The 19,569-nt window shown below is 41.3% G+C and overlaps 1 protein-coding gene across 1 annotated transcript in view; it reads right to left on the bottom strand.

The window, feature by feature from the left end:
* Window positions 1-19,569, bottom strand: part of lrfn1 (leucine rich repeat and fibronectin type III domain containing 1) — a 158,886-nt gene that overhangs the window by 17,735 nt on the left and 121,582 nt on the right. The gene's annotated exons all lie outside the window — the stretch shown is intronic.

Raw genomic sequence — 19,569 nt, 5'->3', positions numbered from 1 at the left:
ACTTTCGTGACCTCTGTGGTGCTTTTTTGTGGACTTCTGGATCTGCCTCCCGGGAGCCTTTTGGCCATGGAGACCAGCTCCTGGGTTTCTGCCATACCGGAGTCGGTTTGGAGGGACTGGAGGAGATGCGGATGAGGGGACAGGGCTGCGGAGCTAGCACTGAGCGCTGGGACGGAGAGGCTTCGCGGTGTCTTGGCTGGGTGAGCAGGTGTCGGACACCTCAGTCACCTTGGACGTATTCTCGCTCATCCATTTGGACTGGACACTGGCCGAGAGTGGAGTCGGCTGTCTTGGTTGCTTTGTTGGGTCTGCTCCTGTCTCTGGCCATGGTCCTTCCACCCCAGCGGACAATGGCGTGGAACACCGCAGAGGCCACCACAGTGGATATGTTTATTTTACTTTTTATTCATAGCTTAATGTAGAAGTGTCTGGTTTTATCTGCTGCTTTAATGTCTTTAATGTCCTCTGTGTTCTTTGATGTTTGATGTTTCCCTCTTACATGTGTACTATGGCTATGAGTTGTTTTTTTCCCCTGGTCTCAGTCTGCACCCCCTCTCCAGGGCCCAGGCTAAGACGGATTTTTTTTATTTATTTTATTTTAATCTTCTATTTTTTTCTCCCATTACCCCCCCTTGTTTACCTGTATCTCATCTTTTTTTGTAAGGGGCGCTGGAAGCCGGCAGACCCGTCAGCAATCCTGTTTTGTCTCCCTGTAATGTTTGTCTGATCTTGAATGGGATTGTGCTGAAAATTATAATTTTCCTGACGGAATAAATAAAGTACTATCTAATCTAATCTAATCTAAACATTTAAGCCTGCAGTTGCCAGGCAGCCAGCGTGGCGACATCACACTATGTTTGGAACGTTTCATGCAAGACTGCTTTGTCCTCTCTGTTTGAGTAATAAAACTTGTCTTCGCTTTCCTGGTTCCTGCAACCTGGGGTCACAAAAAACGGCAGCTATGCGAGTACCTAACAGGTGAACTGATTGGTAGTCATGGAAAGAAAAACAAACCAGGGTGCGCAAAAACACGAACAAAAGGAGTCAAAAACTGAACATAACCAAACAGAAATTGATCACAAAGTCATGACAGCATATAACTCAACGTACACATTTTCGCCCAACAAAAAAGGCTTCTAAGAATAAAATAAAGGTCGCTTGTCTGCAGCGATCTAGAACATTCTTATGACCTTTCCATTCTCCTCGGTCCACTGATGCGTCGGAGATGTTCCGCAAAATTATTTCAGAAATACGAATAAAAAGGGGATGGGAAGTCCTGATGCTCTGATTTCTATTTAGAGCTATCGATTCCAGTCTGGGGGAGAACACGCCCGTGGTGACAGGCGTAAAATGCGATCCTCGGTGAAAGCAAACACAAGCGGGGCCCCCGGTGGCGGACGAGCGCTGATGTTTTTGCCAGCGCTTTCACCCGCCTTGGCATCCGTCTTTGGCGGCAAACGCCTCCAGCTTGGCTGAGGACGCGGAGAGACCGTTAACATCAATCAAGTAAGGAGATGAAATGGGACTTTCCATTTGCGGGGAAAGGACCTCCCGCCTCTCACTTTCGACAACACTGACCTTTTGTTGGGTCTAACCTCAACAACAGTACTAAAATAAAAGGTGAACATCAGTGAATTTCTGCCGGGAGGTGAATAAATCTTAAATACACCTGGGCGGAACTGAAAGAGAGAAAGAGAGAGAGAGGTACTGATGACCAGAGGTGGGTAGAGTAGCCAGAAATCGTACTCAAGTAAGAGTACTGTTACTTTAGAGATTTATTACTCAAGTAAAAGTAAGGAGTAGTCACCCAAATATTTACTTGAGTAAAAGTAAAAAGTATGTTGCGAAAAAACTACTCAAGTACTGAGTAACTGATGAGTAACCTGATTACAGCAACAAATAATGCACAAAAACATAAAAATAGCAATGAGCAAATTCAGAGCCAGGAATATCTCTTAAGCAACTAAAACAATATTATATATTAAATAATAATACATTAAAATAAAAAAAAATCAAGGGAAATTGAGCCACAATAACTTAACAGCACCATAGTCTCAGTAGGCATTGATTGATTGATTGATTGAAACTTGTATTAGTAGATTGCACAGTACAGTACATATTCCGTACAATTGACCACTAAATGGTAACACCCCAATAAGTTTTTCAACGTTCATCAATTACTTAATAAATGACCAAGTCGAGGTGATCTACATCATATCTACATATACATACACACATATCATATATATATATATATATATATATATATATACATACACATACCTTTATATATACAGTATATCATTTATATTTATTTATTTTGCGGTTTTTTGTTGACATGTTAAAGGTGTTTTAATGAATATACATGCATGTTTAACATATAGATTCCTATCTTTAATGAAGACAAGAATATAAGTTGGTGTATTACCTGATTCTGATGACTTGCATTGATTGGAATCAGACAGTATAGTGCTGATAACGTCCCGGTTTTCAAATGGAGGAGAAAAAAAGTTCCTCCTTCCTGTCTAATACCACATGCAAGTCGTTGGTTTTTGGCATCTTATTTGTCCAGCTTCCATATTCGTTTTTATACACTTTACAAGAAATACATTGGCGGCAAACTCTGTAGCTTGCTAGCTTGTTTGCGCTGGCTTTCGGAGACTCTTATTTTGTTAGCGCAGGCGCGATGGAACGGCACTTTTATTGTGAAGACAGGAACTGTGTGATCAGTCTTTAGGCTTTTGACGGGAAGTACGGTTGAAATAAAAAGTGTCTTTTTTCCTTTACACTTTTGATTGATTGATTGAAACTTGTATTAGTAGATTGCACAGTACAGTACATATTCCGTACAATTGACCACTAAATAGTAACACCTCAATAAGTTTGTCAACATCTCGGGTTCTACGTGTGACGGTCACGTGACCACCTGGCTCTGTTTGATTGGTCCAACGTCACCAGTGACTGCATGTGATTGGTGAAACGCAGGCATGCGTAGTTCCTACTTTGAATGCATGTCTGACAAACCAAAACAAACAAAGCGTGCATTAACAGATCGATAAAAAAAAAAGTAGCGAGTAGCGACCTGATTGCAGATAAATGGAACAGAGTAAAAGTAGCGTTCCTTCTCTATAAATATACTCAAGTAAAAGTAAAAGTCTGTTGCATAAAAAACTACTCTTAGAAGTACAATTTATCCCAAAAGTTACTCAAGTAGATGTAACGGAGTAAATGTAGCGCGTTACTACCCACCTCTGCTGATGACCCAACATCTCCACAACTAACGACTATTTTTATCGTCGAATATTCATTGACTATCCCAACGATTTGTTGACTAATTGGATTATGAAGCGTATTCCTATTCAGTGGCTCTTACTAAGCTATCAGATTTTAGATTTTTCCATGCATTGTAGGGTTGTCCCCATACCAATATTTTAGTACCGGTACCACATTTTCCATAATTTTCTATATAAAGGGGACCCCAACAAATGGCATTATTTTAACAAAAAAACAACCTTACGGTACATGAAACACATGTGTATTACTGCAATTAAGTCTTTAAAGGGGAACATTATCAGCAGACCTATATAAGCGTCAATAGATACCTTGATGGTGCAGAAAAAAGACCATCTATTTTTTCAACCGATTTCCGAACTCTAAATGGGTGAATTTTGGCGAATTAAACGCCTTTCTGTTTACCGCGCTGGAGGCGATGACGTCAGAATGTGACGTCGCCGAGGTAACACACCCGCCATTTTCATTTTCAACACGTTACAAACACCGGGTCTCAGCTCTGTTATTGTCCGTTTTTTTGACTATTTTTTGGAACCTTGGAGACATCATGCCTCGTCGGTGTGTTGTCGGAGGGTGTAACAACACTAACAGGGAGGGATTCAAGTTGCACCACTGGCCCGAAGATGCCAAAGTGTCTGCCGCCAGACCCCCATTGAATGTGCCGGAGTGTCTCCACATTTTACCGGCGATGCTAAGGCAGACATGGCACAGAGATGTATGGATAACCTGCAGATGCATTTGCAACGATAAAGTCAACGAAATCACAAAGGTGAGTTTTGTTGATGTTGACTGCCAGCTAATCGATGCTAACATGCTACGCTAATCGATGCTAACATGCTATTTACCGGCGGTGCTAAAGCAGACATGGCACAGAGATGTATGGATAACCTGTAGATGCATTTGCAACAATATTACGTTTCCTCCCACCCACATTTAATGCAAAAAAAACACTTACCAATCGACGGATTCAAGTTGCTCCAGTTTCAAAAGATGCGAAAGTCCTGATCGTTTGGTCCGCACATTTTACCGGCGATGCTAACGCAGCTATTCGGCCATGCTATGGCTATGAATTCGCTCAATAGCTTCAGTTTCTTCTTCAATATTTTCATACTCCAACCATCTGTTTAAATACATGCGTAATCTGTATAATCGCTTAAGTCGCTGAAATCCGAGTTTGAATCCGAGCTAATGTCGCTATATCTTGCTGTGGTATTCCCATTGTTTGTTTACATTGGCAGCACTGTGTGACGACACAGGGAAATGGCCAGTGTCTTTGCAGAGAGCCGAAAATAAGGCACTTTAAAGCTTTATCTAGGGATATTCCGAGACCGGTAAAATTTTGAAAAAAACTTCAAAAAATACACTGGGAACTGATTTTTATTGTTTTTAACCCTTTTGAAATTGTGATAATGTTCCCCTTTAAATAAAATAGTGAACATACAGTGGGGCAAAAAAGTATTTAGTCAGCCAGCGATTGTGCAAGTTCTCCCACTTAAAATGATGACAGAGGTCTGTAATTTTCATCATAGGTACACTTCAACTGTGAGAGACAGAATGTGACGAAAAAATCCAGAAATTCACATTGTAGGAATTTTAAAGAATTTATTTGTAAATTATGCAGGAAAATAAGTATTTGGTCAACCATTCAAAGCTCTCACTGATGGAAGGAGGTTTTGGCTCAAAATCTCACATTACATGGCCCCATTCATTCTTTCCTTAACACAGATCAATCGTCCTGTCCCCTTAGCAGAAAACAGCCCCAAAGCATGATGCTTCCACCCCCATGCTTCACAGTAGGTATGGTGTTCTTGGGATGCAACTCAGTATTCTTCTTTCTCCAAACACGACGAGTTCAGTTTATACCAAAAAGTTCTATTTTGGTTTCATCTGACCACATGACATTCTCCCAATCCTCTGCTGTATCATCCATGTATCCATTTTGGTATCAACTCAACTCCTCGTCAGGGAAAGTCCAAATAAAAGAGGAGGCGTGCAACCTTTTGTCAGAGCATGGTGGAGGACTGTACAAAGAGTACAGCCCACACGTTTCTCCTCAATGAGCTTCATTTAATTCTGTTTCTGTTTAATTCCTTGCTTCTTGTCTGTTGAATAGAGGTCATCAGTGTTTGAACCTGACATTGTTTCCTATGGAGAAATTTGCTTCAATATACAAACTTTTCGTAAATCGAGGTTCTATTGTCGGCTACTCATGATAACGTTAAAAATAATTAAAACTCATATAGGCCGTTAAAATAATAATCCCTCAAGCAATGGTAATGTTCTTGATTCTCGACAGCAGCACACAGGTATATCGACAAAGTTTAGCTGGCGGGCTTTGGTTAAAGTGATAGTTTAAGCCAGGGGTCACCAAACTTTTAGAATTTAAGAGCTACTTCTTGGGTACTGGTTAATGCGAAGGGCTACCAGTTAGATACACACTAAAATAAATTGCCAGAAATAGCCAATTTGCTTAATTTACCTTTAACTCTATGGTATTATTAATAATTAATGATACTTATCTTTGTAGAAACACTGATCATCTTAATGATTTCTCACAATAAATGTATATAGAAACAGATAAATATAAAGAAAAAAATGTCTGTCATTCCGTTGTACATTTTTTTTCCTTCTATGGAAGGTTTTTTGTAGAGAATAAATGATGAAAAAAACACTTAATTGAACGGTTTAAAGGAAGAGAAAACACGAAAAAAATGGAAATTAAATTTTTAAAACATAGTTTATCTTCAATTTCCATCCATCCATCCATTTTCTAACGCTTATTCCCTTTTTGGGGTCGAGGGGGCGCTGGCGCCTATCTCAGCTACAATCGGGCGGAAGGCGGCGTACACCCTGGACAAGTTGCCACCTCATCACAGGGCCAACACAGATAGACAGACAATATTAATTTTCGACTCTTTAAAATTCAAAATTCAACCGAAAAAAAGAAGATAAAAACTAGCTAATTCGAATCTTTTTGAAAAAAATTTAAAAAAGAATTCACGGAACATCATCAGTAATTTTTCGTGATTAAGATTCATTTTAGAATTTTGATGACATGTTTTAAATAGGTTAAAGTCCAATCCACACTTTGTTAGAATATATAACAAATTGGTCCAAGCTATATTTCTAAGAAAGACAAATCATTATTTCTTCTAGATTTTCCAGAACAAAAATTTTAAAAGAAATTCAAAAGACTTTGAAATAAGATTTAAATTTGATTCTAAAGATTTTCTAGATTTGCCAGAATAATTTTTTGAATTTTAATCATAATAAGTTTGAAGAAATATTTCACAAATATTCTTCGTCGAAAAAACAGAAGCTAAAATGAAGAATTAAATTAAAATGTATTTATTATTCTTTACAATAAAACAATTTATTCACTTGAACATTGATTTAAATTGTCAGGAAGGAAGAGGAAGGAATTTAAAAGGTAAAAAGGTATGTGTTTGAAACTCCTAAAATCATTTTTAAGGTTGAATTTTTTCTCTAAAATTGTCTTTCTGAAAGTTATAAGAAGCAAAGTATAAAAATAAATGAATTTATTTAAACAAGTGAAGACCAAGTGTTTAAAATATTTTCTCGGTTGGTAGAGTGGCCATGCCAGCAACTTGAGGGTTGCAGGTTCGATTCCCGCTTCCGCCATCCTAGTCACTGCCGTTGTGTCCTTGGGCAAGACACTTTACCCACCTGCTCCCAGTGCCACACCCACACTGGTTTAAATGTAACTTAGATATTGGGTTTCACTATGTAAAAGCGCTTTGAGTCACTAGAGAAAAGCGCTATATAAATATAATTCACTTCACTTCACTTCAAATTCTATTTGAGTTTTGTCTCTCTTAGAATTAAAAATGTCGAGCAAAGCGAGACCAGCTTGCTAGTAAATAAATACAATTTAAAAAAAATGGAGGCAGCTCACTGGTAAGTGCTGCTATTTGAGCTATTTTTAGAACAGGCCAGCGGGTGACTCATCTGGTCCTTACGGGCTACCTGGTGCCCGCGGGCACCGCGTTGGTGACCCCTGGTTTAAGTTATTCCACAACCTTTGTCGGTTAGCTGGCTAACCTGACTAACCTACCGATGAGAGTCTGACAGGCTTCTCCTTTAAATTCTCCTCCCATGAAAAAAGCAAAGTACTCTTTGCAAATTGAGCAACTTATCGATGCGTTTAAGGTAAAATAGCGCGTGGTCAAGATTAGCGTGACCCGGGTTGCAGAGAGGGCAGGCGACGTGCAGGTAAAAAGAGTTGAATTTAACTGAAAAAACAACAAGGCGATGCAGTACAAAGGCAAACAGTGACAAAGCAGAATAATCCTGGGCCTGACAGGCTAAGAAGAAGGAACTTAAAGGGGCCTAATTACCAATTGAAAACAGGTTTGCTGGAGGAATAACAGAAAATGGAAGAGCCCAAACCCAATGAGCACTAAGCAGGGACTAAACACAAAAACTAGACAATAGAATAAGATGATACAAAACAGGAAAATAACAACTGTCTTGTGGGATCATAACAGAAATGTTCCCATCATTTCCAAGTTTTTGTTCGCGGTGGCGATGCAGGGGCAGGAGACATTTTTTCTCTTACTGTTGCTCGTCTGAAAATTTTTGGGCAACAATGTTTTATTATTTATTATTATCAACGTTAATGAACTATCTTGTTCACCTGTTGGAATCCGAAAATATTCCTACATTGGAAATTTAAGCTTTGCAATCCTCTTTTTTTCCTCCTATATAGATATGTGATATGTTGGGTGTTTATGTTGTGTTATATTGAGGATGTTCTCCCGAAATGTGTTTGTCATTCTTGTTTGGTGTGTGTTCGAAGTCTGGCGCATATTAGTAAGAGTGTTAAAGTTGTTTATATCCCAACCCTCAGTGTGACCTGTATGGCTGTTGACCAAGTATGCCTCGCAGTAGCGTATGCGTTCAGATAGAGGTCGCATCCAAAATGTGACCGGCACGCCGGCACGCAGATAGCTTGGTGAAAATCCTGGCGCGATGACATGTAGAAAGGGTGTTTGCGGCATTGTCATCACGGCACATCCTCAAAGTTTATGTCTGGGTGAACATCAAAAAATGTTTATCCGGGAGATTTCTGATAGAGACACTGAAATTTGGAAATCTACCAGACTTCTCCGGGCGGTCGGCAAGTATGCGGCTGAGCCACATCAGAGTGGTCCAAGAGCCGCATGCGGCTCCGGAGTCGCGTGCTGCCGACCCGATATATACATATATATATATATTTATATATATATATATATATATATATATATATATATATATATATATATATACAGTATATATGTATATATCTGTATATATGTGTATATCAGTGACATGCGGTGAGGTTCATGGCTGGTGAGGCACTGACTTCATCACAGTCGGACTGATAAACATATGAACCATATAAAGTATCTTATTCACCATTTGATTGGCAGCAGTGAACAGGTTATGTTTAAAAGCTCATACCAGCATTCTTCCCTGCTTGGCACTCAGCATCAAGCGTTGAAATTGGGGGTTAAATCACCAAAAATGATTCCCGGCCGTTGCTGCTCACTACTCCCCTCACCTCTCAGGGGGTGAACAAGGGGATGGGTCGAATGCAGAGGACAAATTTCACCACACCTAGTGTGTGTGACAATCATTGGTACTTTAACTTAAGCTAGTATAGTATAGTATAAATGCATTACACTTATTATCATCATTATTAGCGATAATACTGCTAACATTAACAATATCAAATAACCACATGTATGTACAAAATAACAAACATGTTAGCACACAGTGTTGTCACTATGACAGGTGTAACACAGTGTTGTCACTATGACAGGTGTAACACAGTGTTGTCACTATGACAGGCGTAACGCAGTGTTGTCACTATGACAGGTGTAACACAGTGTTGTCACTATGACAGGTGTAACACAGTGTTGTCACTATGACAGGTGTAACACAATGAGTCACTATGACAGGTGTAACACAGTATTGTCACTATGACAGGCGTAACACAGTGTTGTCACTATGACAGGTGTAACACAGTGTTGTCACTATGACAGGCGTAACGCAGTGTTGTCACTATGACAGGTGTAACACAGTGTTGTCACTATGACAGGTGTAACACAGTGTTGTCACTATGACAGGTGTAACACAATGAGTCACTATGACAGGTGTAACACAGTGTTGTCACTATGACAGGTGTAACACAGAGTTGTCACTATGACAGGTGTAACACAGTGAGTCACTATGACAGGTGTAACACAGTGAGTCACTATGACAGGTGTAACACCGTGTTGTCACTATGACAGGTGTAACACAGTGAGTCACTATGACAGGTGTAACACAGTGAGTCACTATGACAGGTGTACCACAGTGAGTCACTATGACAGGTGTAACACAGTGTTGTCACTATGACAACACCTCTCACTGTGTTACACCTGTCACTATGACAGGTGTAACACAGTGTGGTCACTATGACAGGTGTAACACAGTGAGTCACTATGACAGGTGTAACACAGTGTTGTCACTATGACAACACCTCTCACTGTGTTACACCTGTCACTATGACAGGTGTAACACAGTGTTGTCACTATGACAAGTGTAACACAGTGAGTCACTATGAAAGGTGAAACACAGTGTTGTCACTATGGCCACACCTGTCACTGTGTTACACCTGTCACTCTGACAGGTGTAACACAGTGAGTCACTATGACAGGTGTAACTCAGAGTTGTCACTATGACAGGTGTAACACAGTGAGTCACTATGACAGGTGTAACACAGTGTTGTCACTATGACAACACCTCTCACTGTGTTACACCTGTCACTATGACAGGTGTAACACAGTGTTGTCACTATGACACGTGTAACACAGTGAGTCACTATGAAAGGTGAAACACAGTGTTGTCACTATGACCACACCTGTCACTGTGTTACACCTGTCACTCTGACAGGTGTAACACAGTGTTGTCACTATGACAGGTGTAACACAGAGTTGTCACTATGACAGGTGTAACACAGTCACTATGACAGGTGTAACACAGTGTTGTCACTATGACAACACCTCTCACTGTGTTACACCTGTCACTATGACGGGTGAAACACAGTGTTGTCACTATGACAACACCTCTCACTGTGTTACACCTGTCACTATGACAGGTGTAACACAGAGTTGTCACTATGACAGGTGTAACACAGTGAGTCACTATGACAGGTGTAACACAGTGAGTCACTATGACAGGTGTAACACAGTGTTGTCACTATGACAACACCTCTCACTGTGTTACACCTGTCACTATGACAGGTGTAACACAGTGTTGTCACTATGACAGGTGTAACATAATGTTGTCACTATGACAGGTGTAACACAATGTTGTCACTATGGCAGGTGTAACACAGTGAGTCACTATGACAGGTGTAACACAGTGTTGTCACTATGACAGGTGTAACACAGTGTTGTCACTATGACAGGTGTAACACAGTGTTGTCACTATGACAGGTGTAACACAATGTTGTCACTATGGCAGGTGTAACACAGTGAGTCACTATGACAGGTGTAACACAGTGTTGTCACTATGACAGGTGTAACACAGTGTTGTCACTATGACAGGTGTAACACAGTGAGTCACCATGACAGGTTGATTGATTGATTGATACTTTTTTTAGTAGTTTGCACGGTACAGTACATATTCCGTACAATTGACAACTAAATGGTAACATAAGTTTTTCAACTTGTTTAAGTCGGGGTCCACGTTAATCAATTCATGGTACAAATATATACTATCAACATAATACAGTCATCACACAAGTTAATCATCATAGTATGTACATTGAATTATTTACATTATTTACAATCCGGGGGGTGGGATGAGGAGCTTTGGTTGATATCAGAACTTCAGTCATCAACAATTGCATCGACAGAGAAATGTGGACATTGAAACAGTGTAGGTCTTATTTAGTAGGATATGTACAGCCAGCAGAGAACATAGTGAGTTCAGATAGCATAAGAACAAGTATATACATTAGAAGTACATTGGAGTTGTTTATAATTCGTGGAAATTGGATGTGAATGGAGGAGGGTATTAGTAAAGTATTGAAGTTGCCTGGAGGTGTTGTTTTAGAGCGGTTTTGAAGGAGGATAGAGCTGCACTTACTTTTATACCTGTTGGGAGTGCATTCCACATTGATGTGGCATAGAAAGAGAATGAGTTAAGACCTTTGTTAGATCGAAATCTGGGTTTAACGTGGTTTGTGGAGCTCCCCCTGGTGTTGTGGTTATGGCGGTCATTTACTTTAAGGAAGTAGTTGGACATGTACTTCGGTATCAGGGAGGTGTAGCGGATATTATAGACCAGGCTCAGTGCAAGTTGTTTTACTCTGTCCTCCATCCTGAGCCAGCCCACTTTGGAGAAGTGGGTTGGAGTGAGGTGTGATCTGGGGTGGAGGTCTAAAAGTAACCGGATTAGCTTATTCTGGGATGTTTGGAGTCTAGATTTGAGGGTTTTGGAGGTGCTGGGGTACCAGGAGGTGCAAGCGTAATCGAAGAAGGGTTGAATGAGAGTTCCCGCTAGAATCCGAAAGGTGCTTTTGTTGACCAAAGAGGAGATTCTGTAGAGGAATCTCGTTCTTTGGTTGACCTTTTTGATCACCTTGGTTGACATTTTATCACAGGAAAGATTGGCCTCTAGAATGGAACCTAGGTAGGTGATCTCATCCTTCCTGGTGATAACAATGTCACCCACTTTTATAGTGAAGGTGTAACACAGTGAGTCACTATGACAGGTGTAACACAGTGAGTCACTATGACAGGTGTAACACAGTGAGTCACTATGACAGGTGTAACACAATGTTGTCACTATGACAGGTGTAACACAGTGTTGTCACTATGACAGGTGTAACACAGTGAGTCACTATGACAGGTGTAACACAGTGAGTCACTATGACAGGTGTAACACAGTGTTGTTACTATGACAGGTGTAACACAGTGAGTCACTATGACAGGTGTAACACAGTGAGTCACTATGACAGGTGTAACACAGTGTTGTCACTATGACAGGTGTAACACAGTGTTGTCACTATGACAGGTGTAACACAGTGGTGTCACTATGACAGGTGTAACACAGTGTTGTCACTATGACAGGTGTAACACAGTGTTGTCACTATGACAGGTGTAACGCAGTGTTGTCACTATGACAGGCGTAACACAGTGTTGTTACTATGACAGGTGTAACGCAGTGTTGTTACTATGACAGGTGTAACGCATTGAGTCACTATGACAGGTGTAACACAGTGTTGTCACTATGACAGGTGTAACACAGTGTTGTCACTATGACAGGTGTAACACAATGAGTCACTATGACAGGTGTAACACAGTGTTGTCACTATGACAGGTGTAACACAGAGTTGTCACTATGACAGGTGTAACACAGTGAGTCACTATGACAGGTGTAACACAGTGAGTCACTATGACAGGTGTAACACAGTGAGTCACTATGACAGGTGTAACACAGTGTTGTCACTATGACAGGTGTAACACAGTGAGTCACTATGACAGGTGTAACACAGTGTTGTCACTATGACAACACCTCTCACTGTGTTACACCTGTCACTATGACAGGTGTAACACAGTGTGGTCACTATGACAGGTGTAACACAGTGAGTCACTATGACGGGTGAAACACAGTGTTGTCACTATGACAGGTGTAACACAGTGAGTCACTATGACAGGTGTAACACAGTGTTGTCACTATGACAACACCTCTCACTGTGTTACACCTGTCACTATGACAGGTGTAACACAGTGTGGTCACTATGACAGGTGTAACACAGTGAGTCACTATGACGGGTGAAACACAGTGTTGTCACTATGACAGGTGTAACACAGTGAGTCACTATGACAGGTGTAACACAGTGTTGTCACTATGACAACACCTCTCACTGTGTTACACCTGTCACTATGACAGGTGTAACACAGTGTTGTCACTATGACAAGTGTAACACAGTGAGTCACTATGAAAGGTGAAACACAGTGTTGTCACTATGGCCACACCTGTCACTGTGTTACACCTGTCACTCTGACAGGTGTAACACAGTGAGTCACTATGACAGGTGTAACTCAGAGTTCTCACTATGACAGGTGTAACACAGTGAGTCACTATGACAGGTGTAACACAGTGTTGTCACTATGACAACACCTCTCACTGTGTTACACCTGTCACTATGACAGGTGTAACAAAGTGTTGTCACTATGACAAGTGTAACACAGTGAGTCACTATGAAAGGTGAAACACAGTGTTGTCACTATGACCACACCTCTCACTGTGTTACACCTGTCACTATGACAGGTGTAACACAGTGTTGTCACTATGACAAGTGTAACACAGTGAGTCACTATGAAAGGTGAAACACAGTGTTGTCACTATGGCCACACCTGTCACTGTGTTACACCTGTCACTCTGACAGGTGTAACACAGTGAGTCACTATGACAGGTGTAACTCAGAGTTGTCACTATGACAGGTGTAACACAGTGAGTCACTATGACAGGTGTAACACAGTGTTGTCACTATGACAACACCTCTCACTGTGTTACACCTGTCACTATGACAGGTGTAACACAGTGTTGTCACTATGACAAGTGTAACACAGTGAGTCACTATGAAAGGTGAAACACAGTGTTGTCACTATGACCACACCTGTCACTGTGTTACACCTGTCACTCTGACAGGTGTAACACAGTGTTGTCACTATGACAGGTGTAACACAGAGTTGTCACTATGACAGGTGTAACACAGTCACTATGACAGGTGTAACACAGTGTTGTCACTATGACAACACCTCTCACTGTGTTGCACCTGTCACTATGACAGGTGAAACACAGTGTTGTCACTATGACAACACCTCTCACTGTGTTACACCTGTCACTATGACAGGTGTAACACAGAGTTGTCACTATGACAGGTGTAACACAGTGAGTCACTATGACAGGTGTAACACAGTGAGTCACTATGACAGGTGTAACACAGTGTTGTCACTATGACAACACCTCTCACTGTGTTACACCTGTCAGTATGACAGGTGTAACACAGTGTTGTCACTATGACAGGTGTAACATAGTGTTGTCACTATGACAGGTGTAACACAATGTTGTCACTATGGCAGGTGTAACACAGTGAGTCACTATGACAGGTGTAACACAGTGTTGTCACTATGACAGGTGTAACACAGTGTTGTCACTATGACATGTGTAACACAGTGTTGTCACTATGACAGGTGTAACACAATGTTGTCACTATGGCAGGTGTAACACAGTGAGTCACTATGACAGGTGTAACACAGTGTTGTCACTATGACAGGTGTAACACAGTGAGTCACCATGACAGGTTGATTGATTGATTGATACTTTTTTTAGTAGTTTGCACGGTACAGTACATATTCCGTACAATTGACCACTAAATGGTAACACCCGAATAAGTTTTTCAACTTGTTTAAGTCGGGGTCCACGTTAATCAATTCATGGTACAAATATATACTATCAACATAATACAGTCATCACACAAGTTAATCATCATAGTATGTACATTGAATTATTTACATTATTTACAATCCGGGGGGTGGGATGAGGAGCTTTGGTTGATATCAGAACTTCAGTCATCAACAATTGCATCGACAGAGAAATGTGGACATTGAAACAGTGTAGGTCTTATTTAGTAGGATATGTACAGCCAGCAGAGAACATAGTGAGTTCAGATAGCATAAGAACAAGTATATACATTAGAAGTACATTGGAGTTGTTTATAATTCGTGGAAATTGGATGTGAATGGAGGAGGGTATTAGTAAAGTATTGAAGTTGCCTGGAGGTGTTGTTTTAGAGCGGTTTTGAAGGAGGATAGAGATGCACTTACTTTTATACCTGTTGGGAGTGCATTCCACATTGATGTGGCATAGAAAGAGAATGAGTTAAGACCTTTGTTAGATCGAAATCTGGGTTTAACGTGGTTTGTGGAGCTCCCCCTGGTGTTGTGGTTATGGCGGTCATTTACGTTAAGGAAGTAGTTGGACGTGTACTTCGGTATCAGGGAGGTGTAGCGGATATTATAGACCAGGCTCAGTGCAAGTTGTTTTACTCTGTCCTCCATCCTGAGCCAGCCCACTTTGGAGAAGTGGGTTGGAGTGAGGTGTGATCTGGGGTGGAGGTCTAAAAGTAACCGGATTAGCTTATTCTGGGATGTTTGGAGTCTAGATTTGAGGGTTTTGGAGGTGCTGGGGTACCAGGAGGTGCAAGCGTAAGCGAAGAAGGGTTGAATGAGAGTTCCCGCTAGAATCCTTAAGGTGCTTTTGTTGACCAGAGAGGAGATTCTGTAGAGGAATCTCGTTCTTTGGTTGACCTTTTTGATCACCTTGGTTGACATTTTATCACAGGAAAGATTGGCCTCTAGAATGGAACCTAGGTAGGTGATCTCATCCTTCCTGGTGATAACAATGTCACCCACTTTTATAGTGAAGGTGTAACACAGTGAGTCACTATGACAGGTGTAACACAGTGAGTCACTATGACAGGTGTAACACAGTGAGTCACTATGACAGGTGTAACACAATGTTGTCACTATGACAGGTGTAACACAGTGTTGTCACTATGACAGGTGTAACACAGTGAGTCACTATGACAGGTGTAACACAGTGAGTCACTATGACAGGTGTAACACAGTGTTGTTACTATGACAGGTGTAACACAGTGAGTCACTATGACAGGTGTAACACAGTGAGTCACTATGACAGGTGTAACACAGTGTTGTCACTATGACAGGTGTAACACAGTGTTGTCACTATGACAGGTGTAACACAGTGTTGTCACTATGACAGGTGTAACACAGTGTTGTCACTATGACAGGTGTAACGCAGTGTTGTCACTATGACAGGTGTAACGCAGTGTTGTCACTATGACAGGCGTAACACAGTGTTGTTACTATGACAGGTGTAACGCAGTGTTGTTACTATGACAGGTGTAACGCATTGAGTCACTATGACAGGTGTAACACAGTGTTGTCACTATGACAGGTGTAACACAGTGTTGTCACTATGACAGGTGTAACACAGTGAGTCACTATGACAGGTGTAACACAGTGAGTCACTATGACAGGTGTAACACAGTGAGTCACTATGACAGGTGTAACACCGTGAGTCACTATGATAGGTGTAACACAGTGAGTCACTATGACATGTGTAACACAGTTTTGTCACTATGGCAGGTGTAACACAGTGTTGTCACTATGGCAGGTGTAACACAGTGAGTCACTATGACAGGTGTAACACAGTGAGTCACTATGACAACACCTCTCACTGTGTTACACCTGTCACTATGACAGGTGTAACACAGTGTTGTCACTATGACAGCTGTAACACAGTGAGTCACTATGACGGGTGAAACACAGTGTTGTCACTATGACAGGTGTAACACAGTGAGTCACTATGACAGGTGTAACACAGTGTTGTCACTATGACAACACCTCTCACTGTGTTACACCTGTCACTATGACAGGTGTAACACAGTGTTGTCACTATGACAAGTGTAACACAGTGAGGCACTATGAAAGGTGAAACACAGTGTTGTCACTATGACCACACCTGTCACTGTGTTACACATGTCACTCTAACAGGTGTAACACAGTGAGTCACTATGACAGGTGTAACTCAGAGTTGTCACTATGACAGGTGTAACACAGTGAGTCACTATGACAGGTGTAACACAGTGTTGTCACTATGACAACACCTCTCACTGTGTTACACCTGTCACTATGACAGGTGTAACACAGTGTTGTCACTATGACAAGTGTAACACAGTGAGTCACTATGAAAGGTGAAACAGTGTTGTCACTATGACCACACCTGTCACTGTGTTACACCTGTCACTCTGACAGGTGTAACACAGTGTTGTCACTATGACAGGTGTAACACAGAGTTGTCACTATGACAGGTGTAACACAGTCACTATGACAGGTGTAACACAGTGTTGTCACTATGACAACACCTCTCACTGTGTTACACCTGTCACTATGACAGGTGAAACACAGTGTTGTCACTATGACAACACCTCTCACTGTGTTACACCTGTCACTATGACAGGTGTAACACAGTGTCGTCACTATGACAGGTGTAACACAGAGTTGTCACTATGACAGGTGTAACACAGTGAGTCACTATGACAGGTGTAACACAGTGAGTCACTATGACAGGTGTAACACAGTGTTGTCACTATGACAACACCTCTCACTGTGTTACACCTGTCACTATGACAGGTGTAACACAGTGTTGTCACTATGACAGGTGTAACATAGTGTTGTCACTATGACAGGTGTAACACAATGTTGTCACTATGGCAGGTGTAACACAGTGAGTCACTATGACAGGTGTAACAGTGTTGTCACTATGACAGGTGTAACACAGTGTTGTCACTATGACAGGTGTAACACAGTGTTGTCACTATGACAGGTGTAACACAGTGTTGTCACTATGACAGGTATAACACAGTGAGTCACCATGACAGGTTGATTGATTGATTGATACTTTTTTTAGTAGTTTGCACGGTACAGTACATATTCCGTACAATTGACCACTAAATGGTAACACCCGAATAAGTTTTTCAACTTGTTTAAGTCGGGGTCCACGTTAATCAATTCATGGTACAAATATATACTATCAACATAATACAGTCATCACACAAGTTAATCATCATAGTATGTACATTGAATTATTTACATTATTTACAATCCGGGGGGTGGGATGAGGAGCTTTGGTTGATATCAGAACTTCAGTCATCAACAATTGCATCAACAGAGAAATGTGGACATTGAAACAGTGTAGGTCTTATTTAGTAGGATATGTACAGCCAGCAGAGAACATAGTGAGTTCAGATAGCATAAGAACAAGTATATACATTAGAAGTACATTGGAGTTGTTTATAATTCGGGGAAATTGGATGTGAATGGAGGAGGGTATTAGTAAAGTATTGAAGTTGCCTGGAGGTGTTGTTTTAGAGCGGTTTTGAAGGAGGATAGAGATGCACTTACTTTTATACCTGTTGGGAGTGCATTCCACATTGATGTGGCATAGAAAGAGAATGAGTTAAGACCTTTGTTAGATCGAAATCTGGGTTTAACGTGGTTTGTGGAGTTCCCCCTGGTGTTGTGGTTATGGCGGTCATTTACGTTAAGGAAGTAGTTGGACATGTACTTCGGTATCAGGGAGGTGTAGCGGATATTATAGACCAGGCTCAGTGCAAGTTGTTTTACTCTGTCCTCCACCCTGAGCCAGCCCACTTTGGAGAAGTGGGTTGGAGTGAGGTGTGATCTGGGGTGGAGGTCTAAAAGTAACCGGATTAGCTTATTCTGGGATGTTTGGAGTCTAGATTTGAGGGTTTTGGAGGTGCTGGGGTACCAGGAGGTGCAAGCATAATCGAAGAAGGGTTGAATGAGAGTTCCCGCTAGAATCCTAAAGGTGCTTTTGTTGACCAGAGAGGAGATTCTGTACAGGAATCTCGTTCTTTGGTTGACCTTTTTGATCACCTTGGTTGACATTTTATCACAGGAAAGATTGGCCTCTAGAATGGAACCTAGGTAGGTGATCTCATCCTTCCTGGTGATAACAATGTCACCCACTTTTATAGTGAAGGTGTAACACAGTGAGTCACTATGACAGGTGTAACACAGTGAGTCACTATGACAGGTGTAACACAGTGAGTCACTATGACAGGTGTAACACAATGTTGTCACTATGACAGGTGTAACACAGTGTTGTCACTATGACAGGTGTAACACAGTGTTGTCACTATGACAGGTGTAACACAGTGTTGTCACTATGACAGGCGTAACACAGTGTTGTCACTATGACAGGCGTAACGCAGTGTTGTCAATATGACAGGCGTAACGCAGTGTTGTCACTATGACAGGCGTAACGCAGTGTTGTTACTATGACAGGTGTAACGCAGTGTTGTTACTATGACAGGTGTAACGCAGTGAGTCACTATGACAGGTGTAACGCAGTGTTGTCACTATGACAGGTGTAACACAGTGTTGTCACTATGACAGGTGTAACACAGTGTTGTCACTATGACAGGTGTAACACAGTGTTGTCACTATGACAGGTGTAACACAGTGTTGTCACTATGACATGTGTAACACAGTGTTGTCACTATGACAGGTGTAACACAGTGAGTCACTATGACAGGTGTAACACAGTGAGTCACTATGACAGGTGTAACACAGTGTTGTCACTATGACAGGTGTAACACAGTGTTGT

The sequence above is a fragment of the Nerophis ophidion genome, linkage group LG18 (assembly GCF_033978795.1).
Source record: "Nerophis ophidion isolate RoL-2023_Sa linkage group LG18, RoL_Noph_v1.0, whole genome shotgun sequence".
Lineage (NCBI taxonomy): Eukaryota > Metazoa > Chordata > Actinopteri > Syngnathiformes > Syngnathidae > Nerophis > Nerophis ophidion.
This window is presented reverse-complemented; position numbering and strand designations above follow the sequence as displayed.